The following is a 9,035-nucleotide window of genomic DNA, read 5'->3' as shown; positions in this document are numbered from 1 at the left end:
AAACGATTTTGTGTCATCTTCCCCATTCACACTATTTTTATGTGCCATTTTTTGCTTATTCACGTACTATTTTAATCAAAATAATATTAAGAAAGATCTGTATGTATTCAGATAGTATTATTATTGTTCATACTTGCTCGTCAAAAGAGGATTGCTGAGATATTTGCGGATATACTTCTACGTTTGAAAAACGTGACCAACGAATACTAGCAATGCATTGTGGTATATAACCGGAAAATATGCTGGGTTGAATATTTTCTTAATGTATGCGTTTATTAATGTTGTCGATATTATGGTTGAAATTTAACATTGATAATACATTGCGGCTATGTGCCCCCTGCTATGAGGTATGCTATGTGCCCCCTGCTATCCTCTAAATCTGCAAATGAAGATGAGTCGATAAACCACTCGTTTTTCGTATAACTAGACATATATTCATTTGTTACCGATTTCATTCATTGAGCACGGATACAATAGAGGTACAGCCATTCACTGTTTGACATGTCTGCACTGGTACAGAACCGAGCAATCAGAAAACGGGTGAAACTGTCTTTAGACTCAGCATACAGTACCGAGGCCCCCCATGACCAAATAAAGGCTAACCTCGATAATCAGCCTAAAGAACGCAGACTACAGCAAAACGACTGACTTTGAAAAGGGAATGAACGTCCAGAAAGAGTAGTGGAACTAGCTTGAGATGCTTCTCCGGACCCCTAACTAAAAGCCAGCGAGAACCAGCAGCGGCGTCCACTCCTGTCGAACCGGGATCCTTCCGCAGCCACGCAGCTCGTGGTGTCCTAACCCTCCCGTATCTGATTTTGGACCAAGCACATCAGGGGAGAGCGCGAACGCAGTCCCCCACTACCAGAAATTATGCAGTCGAGATTCCCACATTTGGGGAATTCGCAGGGGTCAGCACAGCCGGAGTGCAATGGCCAAGCCTCGCCCTGGGTGAACCGATTTGAACCGATTTTAAGAACTTTATTTTCTTTTCACAAAAAAATACAGGAAATCACAAATCAGAAAGCTTTACATTAATATACATACTTAAAACAGTATATATGATCACATCTCATTACATTTTGACACGGTAACAGTTACATAGCAACAATTTTCTTTTTTTCTGGTGCAAATCACATTCTTTATTTAAACATGATAATGTTTTTCACAGTTTCTTGAGATGTTGACCTATGCTCTCTATTTCCCACAGATTTTCTGCTTCCTCCCTCCCTTCTCTCCACAGATCTCTGAGGTAATAGTTCTCTCGGGTGATGAACAGGGCCAGGCTACCTGCTGCCTTGACTGGGACCTCGATGCCTTTGAACAGCCCCATGTTCCTCACTCTCCACAGGGCGTCTTTCCCACTGTTCACCACGGCCCAGATCCTGTCAAACACGTCAGGGGGAAGTTTGACAGGAGAGATGCCGTATATGATGAAAGCGGCGGTCAGGGTAAATTGGGGCGAGAGAGCCTGCAACCAATCTTCAAACTGGGCCCAGAAGGCCTTCGCAAAAAAGCAGGACCACAGGAGATGGGTCACAGTCTCCTCCTCGCCGCAGCCCACCCTAACGCAGCGAGGGCTGGGGGTGAGGCCCCTACGGTACAAGAAAGTTCGTACCGGTAAGCACTGGTGGACGACACTCCAGGCTAAATCTCTGTGAATGTTGCACAGAAATTTAGAGGATGTGTGTTTCCACACCTTCCTTGTTTGGGCTGATGTTAAAATGCCCACAGGGGTCTGCCTATTGTTCTGGGGTGCTACGAAATCTTCCAGTTTTTGGACGCTGACATCTCGGAGGGGAATATGGCCAATTGGGTGAGATCTTAGAAAACTTTTAACTGTCCCATAAATTGCAGGGCATGTGTCAGAGAGTGGGACGTCCAGCTTGGGTCTGACACCCCACACTCTGAACACCTCCCTACCTACCCAGAGCCTGGAAAAATAAGTCCAGGTACGCGCTGCAGGTGCTGTTGCAAAGCCTCTCAGCACAGAGGCCAGGAAAATGCACAGCAGCTTCGTAGCAATATCTGGGACAGACTTCCCCCCTGAGGGTAGCGGCCTGTACATTATTTCCCTTCTGAGTCTTTCCTGCTTCCCACCCCATAGAAATTGAAACATCAATCTCCTCAGCACCGCCGCAACACGGTGTGGGATTGGGAAGGTAGAAGCCAGAAAATTCAAGACAGGCAAGAGCTCGGCTTTGATGACCAGCACCTTCCCTGTCATGGTGAGGTCTCGGTCCTTCCATTGCATCAGTTTTTTGTTTAAGATTGGCAATTTGTTCTGCCAATTTACTGTTCCCATCTCTTCTCCAAAATACACCCCCAGGACCTTAATTCTCTTCTCTTGCAGCCTGAGATCATGTCCTTCTTTTGGCTCCCTCCAGTTCTGATAAAAAATCTCACTCTTAGATGTGTTAATTTTTGCGGAGGAAGCCAAAGAGAACCGATCACAGCACTGCAGAGCTCTGCTAATTGAGGCATTGTCAGAGAGGAGCAGGGTGACGTCATCCATGTATAGAGATGTCTTTACCTCTCCTCCCCCACTTCCAGGCACTGGTATCCCATTAATGGCCTGATCCTGGCGCAAGGCACAGGCTAAGGGCTCCATAGCCAAAACGAATAACAAGGGGGATAATGGGCAGCCCTGCCTCACCCCTGAACAGACTTCAAAGGTGCGTGATCTATTGCCATTAACCATGACTCTGCTGTTGCTACCTGTGTACAGCAGGTTAATCCACTTTCTCATGATGGGGCCAAACTTCATGTGCTCAAGTACCGATGTTAAGTACTGCCGGTTTAGGCGGTCAAAGGCCTTTTCTAGGTCTACACCTAAAATGCACAGAGGGAGGGAGCGATCCTCAGAGTACAGACAGACATCCCTCAACAAGGCCAGGTTGTCGCTCATCAGGCGTCCTGCTATCCCACAAGTCTGTTCTTTCCCTACCAGTGAGGCCACTACATTTTGTAGGCGCAGGAAAAGGGCTTTGGACAGGATCTTAGTGTCCACGCCTAACAGGCTGAGGGGTCTCCAGTTCTTTATGTCATTTTTTGCTCCTTTCTTAAACAAGAGAGAGATAGTGCCTTCTCTTAAGGAGTCAGGCAGCAATTCTGTCTTGTAGCTTTCCTCGAATAGGAGCAGTAGCGGATCCTGAAGCAGATCCCAAAAGGTGCAATAAAATTCTTTAGGGAGCCCGTCAGCACCCGGAGTTTTTCCCTTCTGTAAGCTCTCCATAGCCTGTCTCAGCTCTTCTACTGTCAAATCCCTCTCAAGTACTTCCCTATCTTCTTCACTCAAAATGTTTTCTAGCTTTGAGGTAAAAAAATGAATATCTTCATCCTTTACCTCTGTAGAGCTGTACAGTCTTGAGTAGAAGGCCTCGGTGCAGGAGAGGATAGCACTCGGCTCTGTTCTCTCTCGTCCCTCCTCATCAACTACACTTTCCATGACAGTCTTGGAGCCTACCACTTTCCTGAAAAAGAAGCGAGTACACTTCTCATTTTCTTCCAAGAACTGCACTCTGCTTCTTAACAGCACTCCTCGACTACTTTCTTCGGCTATGCTCCGGATGTCCTTTTTTAAAAGGGCGATATCCTCGAGCACATCGAAGCCACTGTGCAGCATCGTGTAGAGACGCTGCAGCTGCCTCTGTTTCCTGGCTAGCACTCCTCTCCGTCTGGCAGCAGCCTTCCTTCCCTCAGCCATGAAAAAGGCCTTTGTCCTCACCTTCACCTCCTCCCACCACTCTCCTACTGACCCGTACAGACACTGCAAGGACAGCCACTGTGATAGTTTCTCCTTGTAGCGGGATACTACCCCCTCGTTCTCTAGCAGTTTTGTGTTGAGTTTCCAGAGGCCTGGGCCAAAGACAGTCCCGCCCTGGAGTTCCACTCTACACCCTAAAGCCTGATGATCTGAGAAGAAGACAGGCTGAAGAGTGACCCCAACAACTTTCACTCTCTCTGAGGCAAAGCAATAGTCAATTCTGGAGCTGCTATTCCTCCCTGACCATGTATATCCTGCTGTTGTGGGATATATACATCTATATGTGTCTGAGAGTTTAAAGTCTTGAACTAAGTTTTGCAGGGCCAGTGAGCTGGAATCCAATTTTATCGGCGAGCTAGACTGCCTGTCTGTGTGCTCTAAGATACAATTAAAATCCCCTCCCACTATCACGTCTGTGCTGCATAACAATAGGGGGGAGAGTGCCTTGAGTAGCTCCACCCTTCCTCCTACGTCAGTAGGGCAATACACATTGATTAGCCGCAGGTTAACGGTCCCCCATTCCACATCCACACACAGCAACCTGCCATCTATGACCCTCTGAATACTTTTCAATTTGAATGCCCATCCTTTGAAAAGAATGGCCACGCCAGAGGCTCTGTTGTTATTGTCCCCTGACCAAACAGAAGGCCCTTTATCCCACCTATCTTCAAAACTTTTATACCTCTCTTGATAGGCTAAAGCACACTCCTGCAACATCAACACATCTCCCTCTCTCTGCTGGAGGTAATCAAAGACAGACTGGCATTTAACTCTGTCATTGATACCTCTTGTGTTAAGAGAAATTATGTTAAGAGCCATATTACATAAGAAAGTGGAACCAGTCTTTACAAAACACATTTCTCTTCGGTCTCACCTGTTACCTTTTTCTTTTTCTTTTTCTTCTTACCAATTTCCTGCCAGCCATCCTCTGAATGAGCCTTCATCAGGGTGGCAGCAGTAAAAGCGTTCACAGAGTCCATTTCAAGGAAGGGGGTAGAGGGAGGGGTGGAGAGGTTCCAGCTGTCCCCATCGCCATGCTCTCCTTCCTCCTCGCTCGGGGAGAAAACAGAGTCATTTTTTCTTTTCCTCAAGTCCAGCTCCTGGGAGCACTGAGGGGAAAGGGGTGCAGCCGATGCACCAGTCTCCTCTTCCCCCTCACCCACCAGCTGCTGCAGATCCTCCGTGATGGACTGGATGGAGGAGAGGAGGGCATCTGTAGCACTTGCAGAGTCTGAGAAAAGCAGCTCCGCTGAATCCTGGGTATCCTCGCTGGACCCGCTCCACCGGGGGGCCCCACACTGGCCCTCGTTCTGAGGAGCAGGAGTGGGGGAGGGGTCCTCGCTGTTCTCGGGGGTTTTCAAACCCTCGTGCTTGTCTGGTGCAGTCTGCGGTTGTGGGGGCGTAGTGGATTTCTCTTCCACCAGCCCCGGAGCCACAGCAGGACTGATCCTGGCTGGAGGCTGAGAGTCTTTGTCCAACAAGGGTTCTTTGTTTGACTTGTTGTTTGCTTTGGATTTTCGGGCCGGTTTGGCTGAAACAAGCACTGCCTCATCCTTTCTCATTTTGAGTTTATTGGCGTAGGCGTGAGGGCAGTTCTTAAAAACGTGTCCTTCCGAGCCACATAAATTGCACTTTGGCAGCATTGAACAGTCAGAGGCTAAATGTCCCTGTTTGCCACAGGTCTTGCAGCATTTCACAGTGCAGGACGATGCCAGGTGTCCCACAGCACCACAGCGCCGACACACCTTTGGTTGTCCCACATAAAACACATAGCCATTGCAGGCGCCCAGCCGGATTGTAGAGGGCAGGTGCCTTAAGCCTCCATTTACGCTGTCCGGTAGCAAGCGAACCTCGAATTTCCTTGCTCCTGTTTTTATACCATCAACATCTCTAACCTCAGTTCCATGGTGGACGGTGCAGTACTGGTTAAGCCAGGTGTGAATGTCCTCCGTCTTTGCCAGTTCCGAGAACATAACAACATGCACCGTTTTCCTCTCTCTCTGTGTCAGAGGCTGCAAGTTGATCTTCTCAAGTGCAGGAACTTTCCCTCTTTTTGCCTCAAACACATCCACGCATTGTTCAAACAGAGGATAGGTAGCAAATACAACCTCAAATGCTTTCTGACCTGGGAGAGCGAAGATGAAATCCAAGTGCCGAGGTTCAAAGCCAAGTTCCTTCTGTAACACTTTTCTGCTGAACTGCATACGATCCATGAAGAGGTCATCCAAGAGCTCAAAACGTACAGCATTCTTACGGGATCCAAAGGTTGCCATTTCAAAAACCGCAAATCGAACACTGCTTCCAACAAAAGAAAAACAATCCAACTACTCCACCTACAGGCTGATCAAGGTATCTCCCCTGCCAGGTAAGTATGAGTTAAACAGGCCCCTGCAAGCGGCCCGCACCCACAGCACAAATCGCGCAGTCTAGGCCACCTCCTCGCCCCGCACGCCACCGCCTCCTGCTGGGCCCACTCTTTCACACACTCACACGCCACACTAACACTCAAAAGTGTGGGCAAAACGAGAAAACGAGCGCGCCGTTTCCTACACATCTGCAGTCGCCGTTGCGCATTCGCAGCATGTCCCGGGATGCAATTCGGCCTCATTTGCATAACTCCAGACCGGCAGATCGCCACGCAAGCTCGCGACGTGCGCCTGCCACACACCGAACAAACCTTTTCAGCAATTTCCAAAAAACGGGCCTGCTCGCCTGCCCACAAGGCTCCGTCTCTTACCTGCTCTCCAGAGCCTGCTGCCTTCTGTGCTTTTCTCTCGGCACCGCTGCAGTGCACACAACTCCTGCAGCGGGAGGGGGGGAGAAAGTTCCCGCGCTCCGCCGCAGGGAAGGCTCGCTCCGTGCGCACACGTCCTTTCGATGCCAGTCCAACAAGTGCTCCGCATTAGCTGCGTCGGGGCTCCGGCGTGTCGCACCTCACCTCACCTCGCACTGCCCCCTCCTTGAATGTCTGCCGCTGGGCATGCCCCGCTCTCCTCCGCCTTATCTTATCGCGTGTGAGCACCGACAATGGCCACAATGCCGGGGAATGGCACCTGTAAAGTGTTAATTGGGGCACAGGAACAGCCCGTCTCGTCTCGGGGGGGCCGCCTTCAGAGACAATACAGCAAACACAGCGGGGCGGGGGAAGAAGACGACACCACACATGCGGGTACATTCAGCTCCGGCGGGATCGAGACATTTGTCGGTCTTTTCAAGTGCCGAGAGCCGAGCAATCCTTCACTTGTATCGTTTCTCCCCGGTGACTAGATCTGGCCCTGCGACTCTCGACTGGGCTCACCCCCGGGGCAGCCCAGCAGGTGTGAGCCTGGCCGGCACCCGGATGGGAGATTCCACCCCGGAAAAGCTCCGGTTGCTGCTGCTCCTGCAAGAGGTGTGACTGGGACCAGTAGGGAGCGCTCACCCTGCGGGCTGTGTGGCTCTCTTACGCCCCAGCCTCCTGATGGCAACACTCTGCTGCACAAACAGGCGCCGTCCTTCGGGATAATTGAAAAGTTCGGGTCATAGCCGATGCAGTGCGTGCTAATTAGAACAGCAACGCTGAGCTCTCAGCACCGTACTGAGCCCAGGTGTTTTTCTAAAGCTGTCAGGTGCAGTTCATTTACAGTACGCCCCGTGTCTCAACGGTAGGACGGAGTCAAATACTGCCTCGACGCAACAGCATTATAATAAACCGCAGGACTTGAGGGCTGTTCTCTTTCAATGTTCCAAGGCATTCGTAAGAGCGTAGGTCAAGGGCCATTCGTGCATCTCCTGTAACTCGAGTAAAAATGCTATTCAAAGTGCAGTGACTGAAATCGTCGTCCACATGTCTCCGTTGTTGATTTTTTTCTGTCTAAGAAAGTTCTATTTTCATGTCCGAACGGGGAGACTTTATCATTCCAACTTGAAGCCACCCTTAAGTACTCTGAGGTGTGTGTCTGCTTACACGTATGGCGTAAAAGGTTTCTTAAACGGAGAGCGAACTTGAAAAAAGTTGCCGCCGCCTCGCACTCCCTGTTCGATTGTAGCAAGAAGCCAACAGCTGGCGTATTTACTGTAATCGTGGCCGAGTGGTTAAGGCAACAAACTTGAAATCTGTTTGGGTCTCCCTGCGCAGGTTCAAATCCTGCCGACTACGGTGTCCTTTGCATTTGCTCTCGTGCGTGCATGAAAAAGGACCAGCGCTGTTTTGTTTTCGCTGGGACCTTTAACACTCTAAATCGCCTAGACCCACTGCCTTGGAAATCGATTGTTCAGCACCCACGAGTGACGCTTTGCAGCTGGACGCAGATAACGATGCTTTTCTGCAACGAGCTTTCCAGCTGAATTTTCTCGGCAGCTCCATACTGAACCTGTTCTCCATTGCAACATAGCGGAGGCTCGTCACGTCTATAGCAAGGCTGTGTAGGACCGCATACGCCACAGTGACTTGTACACAGACCACATGAAAGGCAAGCAAAATACACTTTTAAAATTCCAAAGACTCACAAGGTCAGAGGAACAGCGATGACCTGAACAGATCTGTTACAGAAGTCTAGGTTGACCTTTTTAGAGCTGTAATTGCATTTTTGTTTAATAGAAGATCAAATCTACTCGCATGTACCAGCACCTTACAGTTTATTGATGTTAATTCTATTTAAGTAATAAGATTGCTAACGATGTTGGACTTTAGCCAGTGTTTTTTAGAACAAATTGCTTACTCTTCTGTAAGGAATACGCAGTACGTGCCTTTGTCAGTCATTGCTCACCATACCTGTAACTTTCTTATCTAACTCACTTCCTCAAATGGTGAAGGTCCACAAACATAAATGAAAAAAAACCCTTGTTGTAGATGAGGTGCACAAAAAAGCAGCCCCTGATAGTGTATAACACATTTATACTATTGCAGAGACACATGTAACATATATATATATACTGTATATATATATGAAACAGAAATACAAACAGAAACAGGAATCGCTTACTCACCTGGAGAATCTCTGTAGGAATATCTAGCATTTATCAATGGAAATAAAAGCTGCTTTAATACAGTGCATGTTCAAACTCAAAACCTCAGCTGCTGTTCTTGTTTGTTTTGGGACAAATTGCAACTGAGCATCGCATGAGCCGGTACGTACCCTTATCTGTTAGGGAATTTCAAGGGAGGAGTTAGATCAGAATGGGTAGGCTGCAAAACAACAAGTAAAGATTTATTCCAAGATGAAACGTTGTGGCGGTTTTCTTATCTTTTCAGCATGGACTAAACTTTTACGTGTTCCTTATATGCTAT

The 9,035-nt window shown here is 48.6% G+C and overlaps 1 pseudogene; it reads right to left on the bottom strand.

The window, feature by feature from the left end:
- Positions 1-833: 833 nt before the first annotated feature.
- LOC138226360 (U1 spliceosomal RNA) lies at positions 834-983 on the bottom strand (annotated as a pseudogene).
- Between the last annotated feature and the right edge of the window lie 8,052 nt (positions 984-9,035).

Source organism: Lepisosteus oculatus, unplaced genomic scaffold, assembly GCF_040954835.1.
Source record: "Lepisosteus oculatus isolate fLepOcu1 unplaced genomic scaffold, fLepOcu1.hap2 HAP2_SCAFFOLD_136, whole genome shotgun sequence".
Taxonomy (NCBI): domain Eukaryota; kingdom Metazoa; phylum Chordata; class Actinopteri; order Semionotiformes; family Lepisosteidae; genus Lepisosteus; species Lepisosteus oculatus.
This window is presented reverse-complemented; position numbering and strand designations above follow the sequence as displayed.